This window comes from Oncorhynchus mykiss, chromosome 23 (genome assembly GCF_057628025.1).
Source record: "Oncorhynchus mykiss isolate SJ-2025 chromosome 23, ASM5762802v1, whole genome shotgun sequence".
Taxonomy (NCBI): Eukaryota; Metazoa; Chordata; class Actinopteri; order Salmoniformes; family Salmonidae; genus Oncorhynchus; species Oncorhynchus mykiss.
In genome coordinates this window covers 63,307,361-63,335,000 of record NC_143044.1, presented here as the reverse complement: position 1 = coordinate 63,335,000, position 27,640 = coordinate 63,307,361, and the positions used below count along the sequence as shown (strand labels likewise).

The 27,640-nt window shown below is 44.7% G+C and overlaps 1 long non-coding RNA gene across 1 annotated transcript in view; it reads left to right on the top strand.

Annotated features, from left to right (window-relative positions):
• Window positions 1-27,640, top strand: part of LOC149972652 (uncharacterized) — a 27,947-nt gene extending 307 nt beyond the window's left edge. The window contains exons 1-3 of the long non-coding RNA XR_016491188.1: window positions 1-384; window positions 17,028-17,152; window positions 27,421-27,640. The exon at window positions 1-384 is cut by the window's left edge and continues 307 nt beyond it. This is a non-coding gene — a long non-coding RNA (uncharacterized LOC149972652). The remainder of the gene's footprint in view (window positions 385-17,027; window positions 17,153-27,420) is intronic.

The following is a 27,640-nucleotide window of genomic DNA, read 5'->3' as shown; positions in this document are numbered from 1 at the left end:
CTCTCTCTCTCTCTCTCTCTCTCTCTCTCTCTCTCTCTCTCTCTCTCTCTCTCTCTCTCTCTCTCTCTCTCTTTCTCTTTCTCTTTCTCTATCTCTCTCTCTCTTTCTCTCCCCATCCCCCTATGGGCTCTGGTCAAAGGTAGTGCACTATATAGGGAATAGAGTGCCATTTGGGACATTGTCAGTGTACTTGAACTGGTCAGGCTGTACCATTCTTTCCTCCATGTGTTCTTCCTGTCCTTGTTCTAACAGCTTCCTGTGTCTTCCCTCTACAGACAGAGAAGGGCTTTCAACAGGTCCTGGAACTACTGACCTCATGTCAATTCAACTCAACCAACAGCAATGACACAAACAACAGGGGATGTTGCCAGGTTTCGTTCGCATGTATGTGATAAACATTTAACCTAATGTTTCTTGCTGTATTCTCTGATGTCACACGTACAGGAAATTACATATCCAGAGCTGTGAAGGATCTTATAAATCTCCCATTGTTCCTGGTAATGAGTGACCACGACAGGTAAAACACTGACTCCACTCCTCCTGTAATGAGTGACCACGACAGGTAAAACACAGACTCCACTCCTCCTGTAATGAGTGTCCACTAGGTAGGTAAAACACTGACTCTACTCCTCCTGTAATGAGTGACCACTACAGGTAAAACAACTGACTCCACTCCTCCTGTAATGAGTGTCCACTACAGGTAAAACACTGACTCCACTCCTCCTGTAATGAGTGTCCACTACAGGTAAAGCACTGACTCCACTCCTCCTGTAATGAGTGTCCACTAGGTAGGTAAAACACTGACTCCACTCCTCCTGTAATGAGTGACCACTACAGGTAAAACAACTGACTCCACTCCTCCTGTAATGAGTGTCCACTACAGGTAAAACACTGACTCCACTCCTCCTGTAATGAGTGACCACTACAGATAAAACACTGACTCTACTCCTCCTGTAATAAGTGACCACTACAGGTAAAACACTGACTCCACTCCTCCTGTAATGAGTGTCCACGACAGGTAAAACACTGACTCCACTCCTCCTGTAATGAGTGACCACTACAGGTAAAACACTGACTCCACTCCTCCTGTAATGAGTGACCACTACAGGTAAAACACTGACTCCACTCCTCCTGTAATGAGTGACCACTACAGGTAAAACACTGACTCCACTCCTCCTGTAATGAGTGACCACTACAGGTAAAACACTGACTCCACTCCTCCTGTAATGAGTGACCACTACAGGTAAAACACTGACTCCACTCCTCCTGTAATGAGTGACCACTACAGGTAAAGCACTGACTCCACTCCTCCTGTAATGAGTGTCCACTAGGTAGGTAAAACACTGACTCCACTCCTCCTGTAATGAGTGACCACTACAGGTAAAACAACTGACTCCACTCCTCCTGTAATGAGTGTCCACTACAGGTAAAACACTGACTCCACTCCTCCTGTAATGAGTGACCACTACAGATAAAACACTGACTCTAATCCTCCTCCTGTAATAAGTGACCACTACAGGTAAAACACTGACTCCACTCCTCCTGTAATGAGTGTCCACGACAGGTAAAACACTGACTCCACTCCTCCTGTAATGAGTGACCACTACAGGTAAAACACTGACTCCACTCCTCCTGTAATGAGTGACCACTACAGGTAAAACACTGACTCCACTCCTCCTGTAATGAGTGACCACTACAGGTAAAACACTGACTCCACTCCTCCTGTAATGAGTGACCACTACAGGTAAAACACTGACTCCACTCCTCCTGTAATGAGTGACCACTACAGGTAAAACACTGACTCCACTCCTCCTGTAATGAGTGTCCACTAGGTAGGTAAAACACTGACTCCACTCCTCCTGTAATGAGTGTCCACTAGGTAGGTAAAACACTGACTCCACTCCTCCTGTAATGAGTGACCACTACAGGTAAAACACTGACTCCACTCCTCCTGTAATGAGTGTCCACTACAGGTAAAACACTGACTCCACTCCTCCTGTAATGAGTGACCACTACAGGTAAAACACTGACTCCACTCCTCCTATAATGAGTGTCCACTAGGTAGGTAAAACACTGACTCCACTCCTCCTGTAATGAGTGTCCACTACAGGTAAAACACTGACTCCCCTCCTCCTGTAATGAGTGACCACTACAGGTAAAACACTGACTCCACTCCTCCTGTAATGAGTGACCACTACAGGTAAAACACTGACTCCACTCCTCCTGTAATGAGTGTCCACTACAGGTAAAACACTGACTCCACTCCTCCTGTAATGAGTGACCACTACAGGTAAAACACTGACTCCACTCCTCCTGTAATGAGTGTCCACTAGGTAGGTAAAACACTGATTCCACTCCTCCTGTAATGAGTGACCACTACAGGTAAAACACTGACTCCACTCCTCCTGTAATGAGTGTCCACTACAGGTAAAACACTGACTCCACTCCTCCTGTAATGAGTGACCACTACAGGTAAAACACTGACTCTACTCCTCCTGTAATGAGTGACCACTACAGGTAAAACAACTGACTCCACTCCTCCTGTAATGAGTGACCACTACAGGTAAAACACTGACTCCACTCCTCCTGTAATGAGTGACCACTACAGGTAAAACACTGACTCCACTCCTCCTGTAATGAGTGTCCACTAGGTAGGTAAAACACTGACTCCACTCCTCCTGTAATGAGTGACCACTAAAGGTAAAACACTGACTCCACTCCTCCTGTAATGAGTGTCCACTACAGGTAAAACACTGACTCCACTCCTCCTGTAATGAGTGACCACTACAGGTAAAACACTGACTCCACTCCTCCTGTAATGAGTGACCACTACAGATAAAACACTGACTCTACTCCTCCTGTAATAAGTGACCACTACAGGTAAAACACTGACTCCACTCCTCCTGTAATGAGTGACCACTACAGGTAAAACACTGACTCCACTCCTCCTATAATGAGTGACCACTACAGGTAAAACACTGACTCCACTCCTCCTGTAATGAGTGACCACTACAGGTAAAACACTGACTCCACTCCTCCTGTAATGAGTGACCACTACAGGTAAAACACTGACTCCACTCCTCCTGTAATGAGTGTCCACTAGGTAGGTAAAACACTGACTCCACTCCTCCTGTAATGAGTGTCCACTAGGTAGGTAAAACACTGACTCCACTCCTCCTGTAATGAGTGACCACTACAGGTAAAACACTGACTCCACTCCTCCTGTAATGAGTGTCCACTACAGGTAAAACACTGACTCCACTCCTCCTGTAATGAGTGACCACTACAGGTAAAACACTGACTCCACTCCTCCTGTAATGAGTGTCCACTAGGTAGGTAAAACACTGACTCCACTCCTCCTGTAATGAGTGTCCACTACAGGTAAAACACTGACTCCACTCCTCCTGTAATGAGTGACCACTACAGGTAAAACACTGACTCCACTCCTCCTGTAATGAGTGTCCACTACAGGTAAAACACTGACTCCACTCCTCCTGTAATGAGTGACCACTACAGGTAAAACACTGACTCCACTCCTCCTGTAATGAGTGTCCACTAGGTAGGTAAAACACTGATTCCACTCCTCCTGTAATGAGTGACCACTACAGGTAAAACACTGACTCCACTCCTCCTGTAATGAGTGTCCACTACAGGTAAAACACTGACTCCACTCCTCCTGTAATGAGTGTCCACTAGGTAGGTAAAACACTGACTCCATTCCTCCTGTAATGAGTGACCACTACAGGTAAAACAACTGACTCCACTCCTCCTGTAATGAGTGACCACTACAGGTAAAACACTGACTCCACTCCTCCTGTAATGAGTGACCACTACAGGTAAAACACTGACTCCACTCCTCCTGTAATGAGTGTCCACTAGGTAGGTAAAACACTGACTCCACTCCTCCTGTAATGAGTGACCACTAAAGGTAAAACACTGACTCCACTCCTCCTGTAATGAGTGTCCACTACAGGTAAAACACTGACTCCACTCCTCCTGTAATGAGTGACCACTACAGGTAAAACACTGACTCCACTCCTCCTGTAATGAGTGACCACTACAGATAAAACACTGACTCTACTCCTCCTGTAATAAGTGACCACTACAGGTAAAACACTGACTCCACTCCTCCTGTAATGAGTGACCACTACAGGTAAAACACTGACTCCACTCCTCCTATAATGAGTGACCACTACAGGTAAAACACTGACTCCACTCCTCCTGTAATGAGTGACCACTACAGGTAAAACACTGACTCCACTCCTCCTGTAATGAGTGTCCACTAGGTAGGTAAAACACTGACTCCACTCCTCCTGTAATGAGTGTCCACTAGGTAGGTAAAACACTGACTCCACTCCTCCTGTAATGAGTGACCACTACAGGTAAAACACTGACTCCACTCCTCCTGTAATGAGTGTCCACTACAGGTAAAACACTGACTCCACTCCTCCTGTAATGAGTGACCACTACAGGTAAAACACTGACTCCACTCCTCCTGTAATGAGTGTCCACTAGGTAGGTAAAACACTGACTCCACTCCTCCTGTAATGAGTGTCCACTACAGGTAAAACACTGACTCCACTCCTCCTGTAATGAGTGACCACTACAGGTAAAACACTGACTCCACTCCTCCTGTAATGAGTGACCACTACAGGTAAAACACTGACTCCACTCCTCCTGTAATGAGTGTCCACTACAGGTAAAACACTGACTCCACTCCTCCTGTAATGAGTGACCACTACAGGTAAAACACTGACTCCACTCCTCCTGTAATGAGTGTCCACTAGGTAGGTAAAACACTGACTCCACTCCTCCTGTAATGAGTGACCACTACAGGTAAAACACTGACTCCACTCCTCCTGTAATGAGTGTCCACTACAGGTAAAACACTGACTCCACTCCTCCTGTAATGAGTGACCACTACAGGTAAAACACTGACTCCACTCCTCCTGTAATGAGTGACCACTACAGGTAAAACAACTGACTCCACTCCTCCTGTAATGAGTGACCACTACAGGTAAAACACTGACTCCACTCCTCCTGTAATGAGTGACCACTACAGGTAAAACACTGACTCCACTCCTCCTGTAATGAGTGTCCACTAGGTAGGTAAAACACTGACTCCACTCCTCCTGTAATGAGTGACCACTACAGGTAAAACACTGACTCCACTCCTCCTGTAATGAGTGTCCACTACAGGTAAAACACTGACTCCACTCCTCCTGTAATGAGTGACCACTACAGGTAAAACACTGACTCCACTCCTCCTGTAATGAGTGTCCACTACAGGTAAAACACTGACTCCAGTCCTCCTGTAATGAGTGACCACTACAGATAAAACACTGACTCTACTCCTCCTGTAATAAGTGACCACTACAGGTAAAACACTGACTCCACTCCTCCTGTAATGAGTGACCACTACAGGTAAAACACTGACTCCACTCCTCCTATAATGAGTGACCACTACAGGTAAAACACTGACTCCACTCCTCCTGTAATGAGTGTCCACTAGGTAGGTAAAACACTGACTCCATTCCTCCTGTAATGAGTGACCACTACAGGTAAAACAACTGACTCCACTCCTCCTGTAATGAGTGTCCACTAGGTAGGTAAAACACTGACTCCACTCCTCCTGTAATGAGTGACCACTAGGTAGGTAAAACACTGACTCCACTCCTCCTGTAATGAGTGTCCACTACAGGTAAAACACTGACTCCACTCCTCCTGTAATGAGTGACCACTACAGGTAAAACACTGACTCCTCTCCTCCTGTAATGAGTGTCCACTAGGTAGGTAAAACACTGACTCCACTCCTCCTGTAATGAGTGTCCACTACAGGTAAAACACTGACTCCACTCCTCCTGTAATGAGTGACCACTACAGGTAAAACACTGACTCCACTCCTCCTGTAATGAGTGACCACTACAGGTAAAACACTGACTCCACTCCTCCTGTAATGAGTGTCCACTACAGGTAAAACACTGACTCCACTCCTCCTGTAATGAGTGACCACTACAGGTAAAACACTGACTCCACTCCTCCTGTAATGAGTGTCCACTAGGTAGGTAAAACACTGACTCCACTCCTCCTGTAATGAGTGACCACTACAGGTAAAACACTGACTCCACTCCTCCTGTAATGAGTGACCACTACAGGTAAAACACTGACTCCACTCCTCCTATAATGAGTGACCACTACAGGTAAAACACTGACTCCACTCCTCCTGTAATGAGTGACCACTACAGGTAAAACACTGACTCCACTCCTCCTGTAATGAGTGTCCACTAGGTAGGTAAAACACTGACTCCACTCCTCCTGTAATGAGTGTCCACTAGGTAGGTAAAACACTGACTCCACTCCTCCTGTAATGAGTGACCACTACAGGTAAAACACTGACTCCACTCCTCCTGTAATGAGTGTCCACTACAGGTAAAACACTGACTCCACTCCTCCTGTAATGAGTGACCACTACAGGTAAAACACTGACTCCACTCCTCCTGTAATGAGTGTCCACTAGGTAGGTAAAACACTGACTCCACTCCTCCTGTAATGAGTGTCCACTACAGGTAAAACACTGACTCCACTCCTCCTGTAATGAGTGACCACTACAGGTAAAACACTGACTCCACTCCTCCTGTAATGAGTGACCACTACAGGTAAAACACTGACTCCACTCCTCCTGTAATGAGTGTCCACTACAGGTAAAACACTGACTCCACTCCTCCTGTAATGAGTGACCACTACAGGTAAAACACTGACTCCACTCCTCCTGTAATGAGTGTCCACTAGGTAGGTAAAACACTGACTCCACTCCTCCTGTAATGAGTGACCACTACAGGTAAAACACTGACTCCACTCCTCCTGTAATGAGTGTCCACTACAGGTAAAACACTGACTCCACTCCTCCTGTAATGAGTGACCACTACAGGTAAAACACTGACTCCACTCCTCCTGTAATGAGTGACCACTACAGGTAAAACAACTGACTCCACTCCTCCTGTAATGAGTGACCACTACAGGTAAAACACTGACTCCACTCCTCCTGTAATGAGTGACCACTACAGGTAAAACACTGACTCCACTCCTCCTGTAATGAGTGTCCACTAGGTAGGTAAAACACTGACTCCACTCCTCCTGTAATGAGTGACCACTACAGGTAAAACACTGACTCCACTCCTCCTGTAATGAGTGTCCACTACAGGTAAAACACTGACTCCACTCCTCCTGTAATGAGTGACCACTACAGGTAAAACACTGACTCCACTCCTCCTGTAATGAGTGTCCACTACAGGTAAAACACTGACTCCAGTCCTCCTGTAATGAGTGACCACTACAGATAAAACACTGACTCTACTCCTCCTGTAATAAGTGACCACTACAGGTAAAACACTGACTCCACTCCTCCTGTAATGAGTGACCACTACAGGTAAAACACTGACTCCACTCCTCCTATAATGAGTGACCACTACAGGTAAAACACTGACTCCACTCCTCCTGTAATGAGTGTCCACTAGGTAGGTAAAACACTGACTCCATTCCTCCTGTAATGAGTGACCACTACAGGTAAAACAACTGACTCCACTCCTCCTGTAATGAGTGTCCACTAGGTAGGTAAAACACTGACTCCACTCCTCCTGTAATGAGTGACCACTAGGTAGGTAAAACACTGACTCCACTCCTCCTGTAATGAGTGTCCACTACAGGTAAAACACTGACTCCACTCCTCCTGTAATGAGTGACCACTACAGGTAAAACACTGACTCCTCTCCTCCTGTAATGAGTGTCCACTAGGTAGGTAAAACACTGACTCCACTCCTCCTGTAATGAGTGTCCACTACAGGTAAAACACTGACTCCACTCCTCCTGTAATGAGTGACCACTACAGGTAAAACACTGACTCCACTCCTCCTGTAATGAGTGACCACTACAGGTAAAACACTGACTCCACTCCTCCTGTAATGAGTGTCCACTACAGGTAAAACACTGACTCCACTCCTCCTGTAATGAGTGACCACTACAGGTAAAACACTGACTCCACTCCTCCTGTAATGAGTGTCCACTAGGTAGGTAAAACACTGACTCCACTCCTCCTGTAATGAGTGACCACTACAGGTAAAACACTGACTCCACTCCTCCTGTAATGAGTGTCCACTACAGGTAAAACACTGACTCCACTCCTCCTGTAATGAGTGACCACTACAGGTAAAACACTGACTCCACTCCTCCTGTAATGAGTGACCACTACAGGTAAAACAACTGACTCCACTCCTCCTGTAATGAGTGACCACTACAGGTAAAACACTGACTCCACTCCTCCTGTAATGAGTGACCACTACAGGTAAAACAACTGACTCCACTCCTCCTGTAATGAGTGACCACTACAGGTAAAACACTGACTCCACTCCTCCTGTAATGAGTGACCACTACAGGTAAAACAACTGACTCCACTCCTCCTGTAATGAGTGTCCACTACAGGTAAAACACTGACTCCACTCCTCCTGTAATGAGTGACCACTACAGGTAAAACACTGACTCCACTCCTCCTGTAATGCGTGTCCACTAGGTAGGTAAAACACTGACTCCACTCCTCCTGTAATGAGTGTCCACTACAGGTAAAACACTGACTCCACTCCTCCTGTAATGAGTGTCCACTACAGGTAATACAACTGACTCCTCTCCTCCTGTAATGAGTGTCCACTACAGGTAATACAACTGACTCCACTCCTCCGTTCCTCCACTCCCAAAACCAACCCACAATTCATTAGACACAAGATGACAAATACCTAGGCTGTGCTGGAAATGGCCCCCAATTCGCTATACAGTACTCTTTGGGCCGCCCTAGATCAAAAGTAGTGCACTATATAGAGGAATAGGGCGCCACCTGGGACACAGCCAAGGTGTTCTAGACAAGGCTGGTACACTGATCAGCCCTGTTCATTGGCACGGCTGGGATAAGGTCTTCTGTTAGCAGAGACGTTTGTTCTCCTCTCATTGTGTTTCCTGTCAATGCTGTAGATTAGATTAGTTAGGGAGAGGGGCATCGATGGAGGCAGACTGCTATTTGCTCACTGGAATCGATGACTGAGCTTTGAAAAGTTTCAAAGAAAGGCCCCCGGGTAATGAGGATAGAATGTTTTGGAATAGCTGATAAACCTATTTGATAAATGTCTTGGCACGGTGCGTTTGACCCTTGGACTGCACCACCTGAGTTTGTCCTGCAGAGGGCACCTGAGGAAGCATGTCTGAATCTCTCTCTTTCTCTCTCTCTCTCTCTCTCTCTCTCTCTCTCTCTCTCTCTCTCTCTCTCTCTCTTCTCTCTCTCCCTCTTGTCCCTATCCCCCTCTCTTCTCTCTCTCTCCCTCTTGTCCCTATCCCCCTCTCTTCTCTCTCTCTCACTCTCTATCTCCCTCCCTCAATCTCTCCCTCCATCCCCCCTCTCTCTCTACGCCATGTGCTCAGTTGAAGGCCTTTCTCTCTCTACTTCCATCTCTCTCTGAGGAGATGTAATGTCCTTTAAGATCTCTCTCTCTCTGAGGAGATGTAATGTCCTTTAAGATCTCTCTGAGGAGATGTAATGTTCTTTAAGATCTCTCTCTCTCTCTCTGAGGAGATGTAATGTCCTTTAAGATCTCTCTGAGGAGATGTAATGTCCTTTAAGATCTCTCTGAGGAGATGTAATGTTCTTTAAGATCTCTCTGAGGAGATGTAATGTCCTTTAAGATCTCTCTGAGGAGATGTAATGTTCTTTAAGATCTCTCTCTCTCTGAGGAGATGTAATGTCCTTTAAGATCTCTCTGAGGAGATGTAATGTTCTTTAAGATCTCTCTCTCTCTCTCTGAGGAGATGTAATGTTCTTTAAGATCTCTCTGAGAGGAGATGTAATGTCCTTTAAGATCTCTCTGAGGAGATGTAATGTCCTTTAAGATCTCTCTCTCTCTCTCTCTGAGGAGATGTAATGTCCTTTAAGATCTCTCTGAGGAGATGTAATGTCCTTTAAGATCTCTCTGAGGAGATGTAATGTTCTTTAAGATCTCTCTGAGGAGATGTAATGTCCTTTAAGATCTCTCTGAGGAGATGTAATGTTCTTTAAGATCTCTCTCTCTCTCTCTCTGAGGAGATGTAATGTCCTTTAAGATCTCTCTGAGGAGATGTAATGTCCTTTAAGATCTCTCTGAGGAGATGTAATGTTCTTTAAGATCTCTCTCTCTCTCTCTCTCTGAGGAGATGTAATGTCCTTTAAGATCTCTCTGAGGAGATGTAATGTTCTTTAAGATCTCTCTGAGAGGAGATGTAATGTTCTTTAAGATCTCTCTGAGGAGATGTAATGTCCTTTAAGATCTCTCTCTCTCTCTGAGGAGATGTAATGTCCTTTAAGATCTCTCTGAGGAGATGTAATGTCCTTTAAGATCTCTCTGAGGAGATGTAATGTTCTTTAAGATCTCTCTGAGAGGAGATGTAATGTTCTTTAAGATCTCTCTGAGGAGATGTAATGTTCTTTAAGATCTCTCTGAGGAGATGTAATGTCCTTTAAGATCTCTCTGAGGAGATGTAATGTCCTTTAAGATCTCTCTGAGAGGAGATGTAATGTCCTTTAAGATCTCTCTGAGAGGAGATGTAATGTTCTTTAAGATCTCTCTCTCTCTCTCTGAGGAGATGTAATGTTCTTTAAGATCTCTCTGAGAGGAGATGTAATGTCCTTTAAGATCTCTCTGAAGAGATGTAATGTCCTTTAAGATCTCTCCCTCTCTCTCTCTGAGGAGATGTAATGTCCTTTAAGATCTCTCTGAGGAGATTTAATGTCCTTTAAGATCTCTCTCTCTCTCTGAGGATATGTAATGTTCTTTAAGATCTCTCTGAGGAGATGTAATGTCCTTTAAGATCTCTCTCTCTCTCTCTCTGAGGAGATGTAATGTCCTTTAAGATCTCTCTGAGGAGATTTAATGTCCTTTAAGATCTCTCTCTCTCTCTCTCTCTCTCTGAGGAGATGTAATGTCCTTTAAGATCTCTCTGAGGAGATGTAATGTTCTTTAAGATCTCTCTGAGGAGATGTAATGTTCTTTAAGATCTCTCTGAGGAGATGTAATGTTCTTTAAGATCTCTCTGAGGAGATGTAATGTTCTTTAAGATCTCTCTGAGGAGATGTAATGTTCTTTAAGATCTCTCTGAGGAGATGTAATGTCCTTTAAGATCTCTCTGAGAGGAGATGTAATGTCCTTTAAGATCTCTCTGAGGATATGTAATGTTCTTTAAGATCTCTCTGATAGGAGATGTAATGTCCTTTAAGATCTCTCTGAGGAGATGTAATGTCCTTTAAGATCTCTCTGAGGAGATTTAATGTCCTTTAAGATCTCTCTCTCTCCCTCTCTCTCTCTGAGGAGATGTAATGTCCTTTAAGATCTCTCTCTCTCTCTCTCTGAGGAGATGTAATGTCCTTTAAGATCTCTCTCTCTCTCTCTCTGAGGAGATGTAATGTCCTTTAAGATCTCTCTGAGGAGATTTAATGTCCTTTAAGATCTCTCTCTCTCTCTCTCTCTCTCTCTCTCTCTCTTCTCTCTCTCCCTCTTGTCCCTATCCCCCTCTCTTCTCTCTCTCTCCCTCTTGTCCCTATCCCCCTCTCTTCTCTCTCTCTCACTCTCTATCTCCCTCCCTCAATCTCTCCCTCCATCCCCCCTCTCTCTCTACGCCATGTGCTCAGTTGAAGGCCTTTCTCTCTCTACTTCCATCTCTCTCTGAGGAGATGTAATGTCCTTTAAGATCTCTCTGAGGAGATGTAATGTCCTTTAAGATCTCTCTGAGGAGATGTAATGTTCTTTAAGATCTCTCTGAGGAGATGTAATGTTCTTTAAGATCTCTCTGAGAGGAGATGTAATGTCCTTTAAGATCTCTCTGAGGAGATGTAATGTCCTTTAAGATCTCTCTCTCTCTCTCTCTGAGAGGAGATGTAATGTCCTTTAAGATCTCTCTGAGGAGATGTAATGTTCTTTAAGATCTCTCTGAGGAGATGTAATGTTCTTTAAGATCTCTCTGAGGAGATGTAATGTTCTTTAAGATCTCTCTGAAGAGATGTAATGTTCTTTAAGATCTCTCTGAGGAGATGTAATGTCCTTTAAGATCTCTCTCTCTCTCTCTCTGAGAGGAGATGTAATGTCCTTTAAGATCTCTCTGAGGAGATGTAATGTTCTTTAAGATCTCTCTGAGGAGATGTAATGTTCTTTAAGATCTCTCTGAGGAGATGTAATGTCCTTTAAGATCTCTCTGAGGAGATGTAATGTTCTTTAAGATCTCTCCCTCTCTCTGAGGAGATGTAATGTTCTTTAAGATCTCTCTGAGGAGATGTAATGTTCTTTAAGATCTCTCTCTCTCTCTCTGAGGAGATGTAATGTCCTTTAAGATCTCTCTGAGGAGATGTAATGTTCTTTAAGATCTCTCTGAGAGGAGATGTAATGTTCTTTAAGATCTCTCTGAGGAGATGTAATGTCCTTTAAGATCTCTCTGAAGAGATGTAATGTCCTTTAAGATCTCTCTGAGGAGATGTAATGTCCTGTAAGATCTCTCTCTCTCTCTCTCTGAGGAGATGTAATGTCCTGTAAGATCTCTCCCTCTCTCTCTCTGAGGAGATGTAATGTCCTTTAAGATCTCTCTCTCTCTCTCTCTGAGGAGATGTAATGTCCTGTAAGATCTCTCCCTCTCTCTCTCTGAGGAGATGTAATGTCCTTTAAGATCTCTCTGAGGAGATGTAATGTCCTTTAAGATCTCTCTGAGGAGATGTAATGTCCTTTAAGATCTCTCTGAGGAGATGTAATGTCCTTTAAGATCTCTCTGAGGAGATGTAATGTTCTTTAAGATCTCTCTCTCTCTCTCTGAGGAGATGTAATGTTCTTTAAGATCTCTCTCTCTCTCTCTCTGAGGAGATGTAATGTTCTTTAAGATCTCTCTGAGGAGATGTAATGTCCTTTAAGATCTCTCTGAGGAGATGTAATGTCCTTTAAGATCTCTCTCTCTCTCTCTCTCTGAGGAGATGTAATGTCCTTTAAGATCTCTCTGAGGAGATGTAATGTCCTTTAAGATCTCTCTGAGAGGAGATGTAATGTTCTTTAAGATCTCTCTGAGAGGAGATGTAATGTCCTTTAAGATCTCTCTCTCTCTCTCTCTCTCTCTCTCTCTCTTCTCTCTCTCCCTCTTGTCCCTATCCCCCTCTCTTCTCTCTCTCTCCCTCTTGTCCCTATCCCCCTCTCTTCTCTCTCTCTCACTCTCTATCTCCCTCCCTCAATCTCTCCCTCCATCCCCCCTCTCTCTCTACGCCATGTGCTCAGTTGAAGGCCTTTCTCTCTCTACTTCCATCTCTCTCTGAGGAGATGTAATGTCCTTTAAGATCTCTCTGAGGAGATGTAATGTTCTTTAAGATCTCTCTGAGAGGAGATGTAATGTTCTTTAAGATCTCTCTGAGGAGATGTAATGTTCTTTAAGATCTCTCTCTCTCTCTCTGAGGAGATGTAATGTTCTTTAAGATCTCTCTCTGAGGAGATGTAATGTTCTTTAAGATCTCTCTGAGGAGATGTAATGTTCTTTAAGATCTCTCTCTCTCTCTCTCTCTCTGAGGAGATGTAATGTTCTTTAAGATCTCTCTGAGGAGATGTAATGTTCTTTAAGATCTCTCTGAGAGGAGATGTAATGTTCTTTAAGATCTCTCTCTCTCTGAGGAGATGTAATGTTCTTTAAGATCTCTCTGAGGAGATGTAATGTTCTTTAAGATCTCTCTCTCTCTGAGGAGATGTAATGTCCTTTAAGATCTCTCTGAGGAGATGTAATGTTCTTTAAGATCTCTCTGAGAGGAGATGTAATGTTCTTTAAGATCTCTCTCTCTCTGAGGAGATGTAATGTTCTTTAAGATCTCTCTCTCTCTCTCTGAGGAGATGTAATGTTCTTTAAGATCTCTCTGAGGAGATGTAATGTCCTTTAAGATCTCTCTGAGAGGAGATGTAATGTTCTTTAAGATCTCTCTCTCTCTGAGGAGATGTAATGTTCTTTAAGATCTCTCTGAGGAGATGTAATGTCCTTTAAGATCTCTCTGAGGAGATGTAATGTTCTTTAAGATCTCTCTGAGAGGAGATGTAATGTTCTTTAAGATCTCTCTGAGGAGATGTAATGTTCTTTAAGATCTCTCTCTCTCTGAGGAGATGTAATGTTCTTTAAGATCTCTCTGAGGAGATGTAATGTTCTTTAAGATCTCTCTCTCTCTGAGGAGATGTAATGTCCTTTAAGATCTCTCTGAGGAGATGTAATGTTCTTTAAGATCTCTCTGAGAGGAGATGTAATGTTCTTTAAGATCTCTCTCTCTCTGAGGAGATGTAATGTTCTTTAAGATCTCTCTCTCTCTCTCTGAGGAGATGTAATGTTCTTTAAGATCTCTCTGAGGAGATGTAATGTTCTTTAAGATCTCTCTCTCTCTCTCTGAGGAGATGTAATGTTCTTTAAGATCTCTCTCTCTCTCTCTGAGGAGATGTAATGTCCTTTAAGATCTCTCTGAGGAGATGTAATGTTCTTTAAGATCTCTCTGAAGAGATGTAATGTCCTTTAAGATCTCTCTGAGGAGATGTAATGTCCTGTAAGATCTCTCCCTCTCTCTCTCTGAGGAGATGTAATGTCCTTTAAGATCTCTCTCTCTCTCTCTCTGAGGAGATGTAATGTCCTTTAAGATCTCTCTGAGGAGATTTAATGTCCTTTAAGATCTCTCTCTCTCTCTCTCTCTGAGGAGATGTAATGTCCTTTAAGATCTCTCTCTCTCTGAGGAGATGTAATGTCCTTTAAGATCTCTCTGAGGAGATTTAATGTCCTTTAAGATCTCTCTCTCTCTCTCTCTCTGAGGAGATGTAATGTCCTTTAAGATCTCTCTGAGGAGATGTAATGTCCTTTAAGATCTCTCTGAGAGGAGATGTAATGTTCTTTAAGATCTCTCTGAGAGGAGATGTAATGTTCTTTAAGATCTCTCTGAGAGGAGATGTAATGTTCTTTAAGATCTCTCTGAGGAGATGTAATGTCCTTTAAGATCTCTCTCTCTCTCTGAGGAGATGTAATGTCCTTTAAGATCTCTCTGAGGAGATGTAATGTCCTTTAAGATCTCTCTCTCTCTCTGAGGAGATGTAATGTCCTTTAAGATCTCTCTGAGGAGATGTAATGTCCTTTAAGATCTCTCTGAGGAGATGTAATTTTCTTTAAGATCTCTCTGAGGAGATGTAATGTTCTTTAAGATCTCTCTGAGGAGATGTAATGTTCTTTAAGATCTCTCTGAGGAGATGTAATGTTCTTTAAGATCTCTCTGAAGAGATGTAATGTCCTTTAAGATCTCTCTGAAGAGATGTAATGTCCTTTAAGATCTCTCTCTCTCTCTGAGGAGATGTAATGTCCTTTAAGATCTCTCTGAGGAGATGTAATGTCCTTTAAGATCTCTCTGAGGATATGTAATGTTCTTTAAGATCTCTCTGAGGAGATGTAATGTCCTTTAAGATCTCTCTGAGGAGATTTAATGTCCTTTAAGATCTCTCTCTCTCTCTCTCTGAGGAGATGTAATGTCCTTTAAGATCTCTCTGAGGAGATTTAATGTCCTTTAAGATCTCTCCCTCTCTCTCTCTGAGGAGATGTAATGTCCTTTAAGATCTCTCTGAGGAGATTTAATGTCCTTTAAGATCTCTCTCTCTCTCTGAGGATATGTAATGTTCTTTAAGATCTCTCTGAGGAGATGTAATGTCCTTTAAGATCTCTCTCTCTCTCTCTCTGAGGAGATGTAATGTCCTTTAAGATCTCTCTGAGGAGATTTAATGTCCTTTAAGATCTCTCTCTCTCTCTCTCTCTCTCTCTGAGGAGATGTAATGTCCTTTAAGATCTCTCTGAGGAGATGTAATGTCCTTTAAGATCTCTCTGAGAGGAGATGTAATGTCCTTTAAGATCTCTCTGAGGAGATGTAATGTCCTTTAAGATCTCTCTCTCTCTCTCTCTGAGGAGATGTAATGTCCTTTAAGATCTCTCTGAGGAGATGTAATGTCCTTTAAGATCTCTCTCTCTCTCTCTCTGAGGAGATGTAATGTCCTTTAAGATCTCTCTGAGGAGATGTAATGTTCTTTAAGATCTCTCTGAGGAGATGTAATGTCCTTTAAGATCTCTCTGAGGAGATGTAATGTTCTTTAAGATCTCTCTGAGGAGATGTAATGTCCTTTAAGATCTCTCTGAGGAGATGTAATGTTCTTTAAGATCTCTCTGAGAGGAGATGTAATGTCCTTTAAGATCTCTCTGAGGAGATGTAATGTCCTTTAAGATCTCTCTGAGGAGATGTAATGTTCTTTAAGATCTCTCTGAGAGGAGATGTAATGTCCTTTAAGATCTCTCTGAGAGGAGATGTAATGTCCTTTAAGATCTCTCTGAGGAGATGTAATGTCCTTTAAGATCTCTCTGAGGAGATGTAATGTCCTTTAAGATCTCTCTGAGGAGATGTAATGTTCTTTAAGATCTCTCTGAGAGGAGATGTAATGTCCTTTAAGATCTCTCTGAGGAGATGTAATGTCCTTTAAGATCTCTCTGAGGAGATGTAATGTCCTTTAAGATCTCTCTGAGGAGATGTAATGTTCTTTAAGATCTCTCTCTCTCTGAGGAGATGTAATGTTCTTTAAGATCTCTCTGAGGAGATGTAATTTTCTTTAAGATCTCTCTGAGAGGAGATGTAATGTTCTTTAAGATCTCTCTGAGGAGATGTAATGTTCTTTAAGATCTCTCTGAGGAGATGTAATGTCCTTTAAGATCTCTCCCTCTCTCTCTCTGAGGAGATGTAATGTTCTTTAAGATCTCTCTGAGGAGATGTAATGTCCTTTAAGTGGCTCTTTCCTTGTCTACCATGTGACATGGATGTCTATTGCTCTGCACACAAAACCCTTTCAGAGGCTGTTGATCTCTCTTGAGATGCTGGTAAGTGGGGACATGTTCTGGGAGCAGGACATGTTAAGACGAATGTGAACATATCTTTCCTCTCTCTCTTACAGGGGTCAAGGTGGGAGCAGTCAGACTGAAAAGAAGAGCGGCAAGTCCCAAACGGCATCATACTCACTGCATAGTGTGCCGCTTTGGCCAGAGCCCATGGGGAACCACAGACCATGTGATCAACAAAGTAAGAAGTAAAGGGAGGAGACTCAGAGTTACATTCATTCTGATGATAGATACACAGTCAGCTGAGAGAGAGTGTAGGAGACTCAGAGTTACATTCATTCCTACTAGATACACAGTCAGCTGAGAGAGAGTGGAGGAGACTCAGAGTTACATTAATTCCTACTAGATACACAGTCAGCTGAGAGAGAGTGGAGGAGACTCAGAGTTACATTCATTCTGATGTTAGATACACAGTCAGCTGAGAGAGAGTGGAGGAGACTCAGAGTTACATTCATTCTGATGTTAGATACACAGTCAGTCAGCTGAGAGAGTGTGGAGGAGACTCAGAGTTACATTAATTCTGATGTTAGATACACAGTCAGCCAGCTGAGAGAGAGTGGAGGAGACTCAGAGTTACATTCATTCTGATGTTAGATACACAGTCAGCCAGCTGAGAGAGAGTGGAGGAGACTCAGAGTTACATTCATTCTGATGTTAGATACACAGTCAGCCAGCTGAGAGAGAGTGGAGGAGACTCAGGGTTACATTCATTCTGATGTTAGATACACAGTCAGCCAGCTGAGAGAGAGTGGAGGAGACTCAGAGTTACATTCATTCTGATGTTAGATACACAGCTAGCCAGCTGAGAGAGAGTGGAGGAGACTCAGAGTTACATTCATTCTGATGTTAGATACACAGTCAGTCAGCTGAGAGAGAGTGGAGGAGACTCAGAGTTACATTCATTCTGATGTTAGATACACAGTCAGCCAGCGGAGAGAGAGTGGAGGAGACTCAGAGTTACATTCATTCTGATGTTAGATACACAGCTAGCCAGCTGAGAGAGAGTGGAGGAGACTCAGAGTTACATTCAGTCTGATATTAGATACACAGTCAGCTGAGAGAGAGTGGAGGAGACTCAGAGTTACATTCATTCTGATGTTAGATACACAGTCAGCCAGCTGAGAGAGAGTGGAGGAGACTCAAAGTTACATTCATTCTGATGTTAGATACACAGTCAGCTGAGAGAGAGTGGAGGAGACTCAGAGTTACATTCATTCCTACTAGACACCCAGTCAGCTGAGAGAGAGTGGAGGAGACTCAGAGTTACATTCATTCTGATGTTAGATACACAGTCAGCCAGCTGAGAGAGAGTGGAGGAGACTCAGAGTTACATTCAGTCTGATACTAGACACACAGTCAGCTGAGAGAGAGTGGAGGAGACTCAGAGTTACATTCATTCTGATGTTAGATACACAGTCAGCCAGCTGAGAGAGAGTGGAGGAGACTCAAAGTTACATTCAGTCTGATACTAGACACACAGTCAGCTGAGAGAGAGTGGAGGAGACTCAGAGTTACATTCATTCTGATACTAGAGACACAGTCAGCCAGCTGAGAGAGAGTGGAGGAGACTCAGAGTTACATTCATTCTGATGTTAGATACACAGTCAGCTGAGAGAGAGTGGAGGAGACTCAGAGTTACATTCATTCTGATACTAGACACACAGTCAGCTGAGAGAGAGTGGAGGAGACTCAGAGTTACATTCATTCCTACTAGACACACAGTCAGCCAGCTGAGAGAGAGTGGAGGAGACTCAGTGTTATATTCATTCCTACTAGACACACAGTCAGCTGAGAGAGAGTGGAGGAGACTCAGAGTTACATTCATTCTGATTCTAGACACACAGTCAGCTGAGAGAGAGTGGAGGAGACTCAGAGTTACATTCATTCTGATTCTAGACACACAGTCAGCTGAGAGAGAGTGGAGGAGACTCAGAGTTACATTAATTCCTACTAGACACACAGTCAGCTGAGAGAGAGTGGAGGAGACTCAGAGTTACATTCATTCCTACTAGACACACAGCCAGCTGAGAGAGAGTGGAGGAGACTCAGAGTTACATTCATTCCTACTAGACACACAGTCAGCTGAGAGAGAGTGGAGGAGACTCAGAGTTACATTCATTCCTACTAGACACACAGTCAGCTGAGAGAGAGTGGAGGAGACTCAGAGTTACATTAATTCCCACTAGACACCCAGCCAGCTGAGAGAGAGTGGAGGAGACTCAGAGTTACATTCATTCTGATGATAGATACACAGTCAGCTGAGAGAGAGTGTAGGAGACTCAGAGTTACATTCATTCCTACTAGACACCCAGCCAGCTGAGAGAGAGTGGAGGAGACTCAGAGTTACATTCATTCCTACTAGACACCCAGCCAGCTGAGAGAGAGTGGAGGAGACTCAGAGTTACATTCATTCCTACTAGAGACACAGTCAGCTGAGAGAGAGTGGAGGAGACTCAGAGTTACATTCATTCCTACTAGAGACACAGCCAGCTGAGAGAGTGGAGGAGACTCAGAGTTACATTCATTCCTACTAGACACCCAGCCAGCTGAGAGAGAGTGGAGGAGACTCAGAGTTACATTCATTCCTACTAGACACCCAGCCAGCTGAGAGAGAGTGGAGGAGACTCGGAGTTACATTCATTCCTACTAGACACCCAGCCAGCTGAGAGAGAGTGGAGGAGACTCAGAGTTACATTCATTCCTACTAGACACCCAGCCAGCTGAGAGAGAGTGGAGGAGACTCAGAGTTACATTCATTCCTACTAGACACCCAGCCAGCTGAGAGAGAGTGGAGGAGACTCAGAGTTACATTCATTCCTACTAGACACCCAGCCAGCTGAGAGAGAGTGGAGGAGACTCAGAGTTACATTCATTCCTACTAGACACCCAGCCAGCTGAGAGAGAGTGGAGGAGACTCAGAGTTACATTCATTCCTACTAGACACCCAGCCAGCTGAGAGAGAGTGGAGGAGACTCAGAGTTACATTCATTCCTACTAGACACCCAGCCAGCTGAGAGAGAGTGGAGGAGACTCAGAGTTACATTCATTCCTACTAGACACCCAGCCAGCTGAGAGAGAGTGGAGGAGACTCAGAGTTACATTCATTCCTACTAAAGACACAGTCAGCTGAGAGAGAGTGGAGGAGACTCAGAGTTACATTCATTCCTACTAGAGACACAGCCAGCTGAGAGAGTGGAGGAGACTCAGAGTTACATTCATTCCTACTAGAGACACAGCCAGCTGAGAGAGTGGAGGAGACTCAGAGTTACATTCATTCCTACTAGACACCCAGCCAGCTGAGAGAGAGTGGAGGAGACTCACATTCATTCCTATTAGACACCCAGCCAGCTGAGAGAGAGTGGAGGAGACTCAGAGTTACATTCATTCCTACTAGACACCCAGCCAGCTGAGAGAGAGTGGAGGAGACTCAGAGTTACATTCATTCCTACTAGACACCCAGCCAGCTGAGAGAGAGTGGAGGAGACTCAGAGTTACATTCATTCCTACTAGAGACACAGTCAGCTGAGAGAGAGTGGAGGAGACTCAGAGTTACATTCATTCCTACTAGAGACACAGCCAGCTGAGAGAGTGGAGGAGACTCAGAGTTACATTCATTCCTACTAGACACCCAGCCAGCTGAGAGAGAGTGGAGGAGACTCAGAGTTACATTCATTCCTACTAGACACCCAGCCAGCTGAGAGAGAGTGGAGGAGACTCAGAGTTACATTCATTCCTACTAGACACCCAGCCAGCTGAGAGAGAGTGGAGGAGACTCAGAGTTACATTCATTCCTACTAGACACCCAGCCAGCTGAGAGAGAGTGGAGGAGACTCAGAGTTACATTCATTCCTACTAGACACAGTCAGCCAGCTGAGAGAGAGTGGAGGAGACTCAGAGTTACATTAATTCCTGCTAGACACACAGTCAGCCAGCTGAGAGAGAGTGGAGGAGACTCAGAGTTACATTCATTCCTACTAGACACCCAGCCAGCTGAGAGAGAGTGGTGGAGACTCAGAGTTACATTCATTCCTACTAGACACCCAGCCAGCTGAGAGAGAGTGGAGGAGACTCAGAGTTACATTCATTCCTACTAGAGCCACAGTCAGCTGAGAGAGAGTGGAGGAGACTCAGAGTTACATTCATTCTGATACTAGAGACACAGTCAGCTGAGAGAGAGTGGAGGAGACTCAGAGTTACATTCATTCCTACTAGACACCCAGCCAGCTGAGAGAGAGTGGAGGAGACTCAGAGTTACATTCATTCCTACTAGACACCCAGCCAGCTGAGAGAGAGTGGTGGAGACTCAGAGTTACATTCATTCCTACTAGACACCCAGTCAGCTGAGAGAGAGTGGAGGAGACTCAGAGTTACATTCATTCCTACTAGACACCCAGTCAGCTGAGAGAGAGTGGAGGAGACTCAGAGTTACATTCATTCCTACTAGACACACAGCCAGCTGAGAGAGAGTGGAGGAGACTCAGAGTTACATTCATTCCTACTAGACACCCAGTCAGCTGAGAGAGAGTGGAGGAGACTCAGAGTTACATTCATTCCTACTAGACACCCAGTCAGCTGAGAGAGAGTGGAGGAGACTCAGAGTTACATTCATTCCTACTAGACACCCAGCCAGCTGAGAGAGAGTGGAGGAGACTCAGAGTTACATTCATTCCTACTAGACACCCAGTCAGCTGAGAGAGGCAACATAACATCACCCTTCTGAAACAACAACATAAAGACTTTTCTTCTTTCCTCATCATGTCTGAAATCCAGTCAGTCTCTGCCTGTCTCACTACAACCCACTGGCCTGAATATAAAACTGACAGATGACTACACCAGTCCACTGAGTTTCCTCTTTAGCCTCTGAGCCGTGTCAGATCAGCCCCCTTGTTCGTCTGTGATTGTTGTGAAATTACCTCGGCCCAACAGACATGCCTCAGTGATACAGCAGGTGTGTGTCCCAAACGGCACCCTGTTCCCTATATAGTGCCCTAGTTCTGACCCGGGCTCTGGTTGAAAGCAGTGCACTACGGGCAATAGGGGGCCATTTGGTACTCATCCAGAGTTCAGCTGGATAGGGGAAGTGAAACCTGTCGTTCTGAAATCCCACACAACACTGCTCTCCGTCCAGAGCTTCAAGAAGAACCAACAGAGAGATCAGTCACCCTGAGATAGCTGTTGTTTTCATACACCAGTACATTTGCAATAAGGTGATAGGGGGTCCTGAGGTCCCAGGAGGGCTGTTGATGAGCACAAGGCACAATGGGCCCTCTCTCTCTCTCTCTCTCGCTTTCTCGTATCTGTCCCAAATGGCCCTCTATTCCTTATCTAGTGCACTACTTTTAACCAGAGCCCTATGGAAGTAGTGCGCTATATTTAGTGAATAGTGTGCCATTTGGGCCTCGGTTTCTGTAAGGCAACCTGATCATATGATGAAGCCCTAAACAAACTACAACTGGGAGGAAGTGATAAACACAGCTTCCTGTAGCGAGGCTGGCTGAGATAACACTTTTCCAATGGACACCACAGTGAGTCAAGGCTCTGAGAGAAACCTTACGGCCGTTTGTACTGTGTGGAACCAGGGTTGCCCTCTGAGTTCTGTCTGACTGGCAGGGGTCACGGAGAAACAGGCCGTTTGTACTGTGTGGAACCAGGGTCAGAGGTCGGAGGCATGAGCCCCTCACACTTATCCCTGTCTGTCACTGTCTGTTGACCTTCCCTCCTGTCTGTTGACCTTCCCTCCTGTCTGTTGACCTTCCCTCCTGTCTGTTGTCCTTCCCTCCTAGACACTGTTTGCTGACCTTCCCTCCTGTCTGCTGACCTTCCCCCATAGGCACTGTCTGTTGACCTTCCCTCCTAGACACTGCCTGTTGACCTTCCCCCTGTCTGTTGTCCTTCCCTCCTAGACACTGTCTGTTGACCTTCCCTCCTGTCTGTTGACCTTCCCTCCTGTCTGTTGACCTTCCCTCCTGTCTGTTGTCCTTCCCTCCTAGACACTGTTTGCTGACCTTCCCTCCTGTCTGCTGACCTTCCCCCATAGGCACTGTCTGTTGACCTTCCCTCCTAGACACTGCCTGTTGACCTTCCCCCTGTCTGTTGTCCTTCCCTCCTAGACACTGTCTGTTGACCTTCCCTCCTGTCTGTTGACCTTCCCTCCTAGACACTGTATGTTGACCTTCCCCCCTGTCTGTTGTCCTTCCCTCCTAGACACTGTCTGTTGTCCTTCCCTCCTAGACACTGTCTGGTGACCTTCCCTTGTGTCTGTTGACCTTCCCTCCTAGACAGTCTGTTGACATTCCCTCCTGTCTGTTGACCTTGCCTCCTGTCTGTTGACCTCCCCTCCTGTCTGTTGACCTTCCCCCCTGCCTGTTGACCTTTCCTCCTGTCTGTTGACCTTCCCTCCTGTCTGTTGACCTTCCCCCCTGTCTGTTGACCTTCCCTCTTGTCTGTTGATCTTTTCTCCTGCCTGTTGACCTTCCCCCCTGTCTGTTGACCTTCCCTCCTAGACACCATCTGTTGACCTTCCCTCCTAGACACCATCTGTTGACCTTCCCTCCTAGGCACTGTCTGTTGACCTTCCCCCCTGTCTGTTGACCTTCCCTCTTGTCTGTTGATCTTTCCCCCCTGCCTGTTGATCTTCCCCCCCTGCCTGTTGACCTTCCCCCCCTAGACGCTGTCTGTCGATTTTCCCTCCTAGACACTGTCTGTTGACCTTCCCCCTAGACACTGTCTGTTGACCTTCCCTCGTGTCTGTTGACCTACCCTCCTAGACACTGTCCGTTGACCTTCCCTCCTAGACAGTCTGTTGACATTTCCTCCTGTCTGTTGACCTTCCCTCTTAGACACTGTCTGTTGACCTTCCCTCGTGTCTGCTGACCTTCCCTCTTAGACACTGTCTGTTGACCTTCCCTCCTGGACACTGTCTGTTGCCCTTCCCTCCTAGACACCATCTGTTGACCTTCCCTCCTGGACACTGTCTGTTGACCTTCCCCACTAGACACCTTCTGTTGACCTTCCCTCTTGTCTGTTGACCTTCCCACATAGACACTGTCTGTTGACCTTCCCTCCTAGACACTGTCTGTTGACCTTCCCTCCTAGACACTGTCTGTTGACCTTCCCTCCTAGACACTGTCTGTTGACCTTCCCTCGTGTCTGCTGACCTTCCCTCTTAGACACTGTCTGTTGACCTTCCCTCCTGGACACTGTCTGTTGACCTTCCCTCCTAGACACCATCTGTTGACCTTCCCTCCTAGACACTGTCTGGTTGACCTTCCCCCCTAGACACCGCCTGTTGACCTTCCCTCTTGTCTGTTGACCTTCCCCCATAGACACTGTCTGTTGACCTTCCCTCCTAGACACTGTCTGTTGACCTTCCCCCTAGACACTGCCTGTTGACCTTCCCCCTGTCTGTTGACCTTCCCTCCTGGACACTGTCTGTTGACCTTCCCTCATGGACACTGTCTGTTGACCTTCCCCCCTAGACACTGTCTGTTGACCTTCCCTCCTAGACACTGTCTGTTGACCTTCCCTCCTAGACACTGTCTGTTGACCTTCCCTCCTAGACACTGTCTGTTGACCTTCCCCCCTAGACACTGTGTGTTGACATTCCCTCCTAGACACTGTCTGTTGACCTTTCCTCCTGGACACTGTCTGTTGACCTTCCCTACTAGACACTGTCTGTTGATGTAGATACTTCAGTGGCCCTCCTAGACTTTCTGGAAAAACACACACACACACACACACACACACACACACACACACACACACACACACACACACACACACAAGCCCTCATGAAAACACAGACACACAATTAAATCACATTCTATTTGTCACATGCTCCGTAAACAACAGGTGTAGACTAACAGTGAAATGGGCCCTTCCCAACAACGCAGAGAGAAAGACAATAGAGAAATAATAGGGTTAGGGTTAGGGTTAGGGTTAGTACCAGGTAATAACATGGCTATATACAGGAAGTACCAGATCATACCATGGCTATATACAGGAAGTACCAGGTAATAACATGGCTATATACAGGAAGTACCAGGTAATAACATGGCTATATACAGGAAGTACCAGGTAATAACATGGCTATATACAGGAAGTACCAGGTCATACCATGGCTATATACAGGAAGTACCAGGTAATAACATGGCTATATACAGGGAGTACCAGGTAATAACATGGCTATATACAGGAAGTACCAGGTAATAACATGGCTATATACAGGGAGTACCAGGTAATAACATGGCTATATACAGGAAGTACCAGGTAATAACATGGCTATATACAGGAAGTACCAGGTCATAACATGGCTATATACAGGAAGTACCAGGTAATAACATGGCTATAGACAGGAAGTACCAGGTAATACCATGGCTATATACAGGAAGTACCAGGTCATAACATGGCTATATACAGGAAGTACCAGGTAATACCATGGCTATATACAGGAAGTACCAGGTAATAACATGGCTATATACAGGAAGTACCAGGTAATAACATGGCTATATACAGGAAGTACCAGGTAATAACATGGCTATATACAGGAAGTACCAGGTAATACCATGGCTAAATACAGGAAGTACCAGGTAATAACATGGCTATATACAGGAAGTACCAGGTAATAACATGGCTATATACAGGAAGTACCAGGTCATAACATGGCTATATACAGGAAGTACCAGGTAATAACATGGCTATAGACAGGAAGTACCAGGTAATAACATGGCTATAGACAGGAAGTACCAGGTAATAACATGGTTATATACAGGAAGTACCAGGTAATAACATGGCTATATACAGGAAGTACCAGGTAATAACATGGCTATAGACAGGAAGTACCAGGTAATAACATGGCTATATACAGGAAGTACCAGGTAATAACATGGTTATATACAGGAAGTACCAGGTAATAACATGGCTATATACAGGAAGTACCAGGTAATAACATGGCTATAGACAGGAAGTACCAGGTAATAACATGGCTATATACAGGAAGTACCAGGTAATAACATGGTTATATACAGGAAGTACCAGGTAATAACATGGCTATATACAGGAAGTACCAGGTAATAACATGGCTATATACAGGAAGTACCGGGTAATAACATGGCTATAGACAGGAAGTACCAGGTAATAACATGGCTATATACAGGAAGTACCAGGTAATAACATGGCTATAGACAGGAAGTACCAGGTAATAACATGGCTATATACAGGAAGTACCAGGTAATAACATGGCTATATACAGGAAGTACCAGGTAATAACATGGCTATAGACAGGAAGTACCAGGTAATAACATGGCTATATACAGGAAGTACCAGGTAATAACATGGCTATATACAGGAAGTACCAGGTCATAACATGGCTATAGACAGGAAGTACCATGTAATAACATGGCTATAGACAGGAAGTACCAGGTAATAACATGGCTATATACAGGAAGTACCAGGTAATAACATGGCTATATAAAGGAAGAACCAGGTAATAACATGGCTATATACAGGAAGTACCAGGTAATAACATGGCTATATACAGGAAGTACCAGGTAATAACATGGCTATATACAGGAAGTACCAGGTAATAACATGGCTATATACAGGAAGTACCAGGTAATAACATGGTTATATACAGGAAGTACCAGGTAATAACATGGCTATATACAGGGAGGTAATAACATGGTTATATACAGGGAGTACCAGGTGATAACATGGCTATATACAGGGAGTACCAGGTAATAACATGGCTATATACAGGAAGTACCAGGTAATAACATGGTTATATACAGGAAGTACCAGGTAATAACATGGCTATATACAGGGAGTACCAGGTAATAACATGGCTATATACAGGGAGTATCAGGTAATAACATGGCTATATACAGGAAGTACCAGGTAATAACATGGCTATATACAGGGAGTATCAGGTAATAACATGGCTATATACAGGAAGTACCAGGTAATAACATGGCTATATACAGGGAGTATCAGGTAATAACATGGCTATATACAGGAAGTACCAGGTAATAACATGGTTATATACAGGAAGTACCAGGTAATAACATGGCTATATACAGGAAGTACCAGGTAATAACATGGCTATATACAGGGAGTACCAGGTAATAACATGGCTATATACAGGAAGTGCCAGGTAATAACATGGCTATATACAGGAAGTACCAGGTAATTACATGGCTATATACAGGAAGTACCAGGTAATAATGTGGCTATATACAGGAAGTACCAGGTAATAACATGGCTATAGACAGGAAGTACCAGGTAATAACATGGCTATATACAGGGAGTACCAGGTAATAACATGGCTATATACAGGAAGTACCAGGTAATAACATGGCTATATACAGGAAGTACCAGGTAATAACATGGCTATATACAGGAAGTACCAGTACTGAGTGGCTTGTCACACAAAATCCTCACTAACCTTTACAGGTGCACAATTGAGAGCATCTTGTCGGGCTGTATCACCGCCTGGAGCCCACAACCGCAGGGCTCTCCAGAGGGTAGTGAGGTCTGCACAACGTATCACCGGGGGAAAACTGCCTGCCCTCCAGGACGCCTACACCACCCGATGTCACAGGAAGGCCATGAAGATCATCAAGGACCTCAGCCAGCCGAGCCGCTAGCTGTTCACCCCACTATCGTCCAGAAG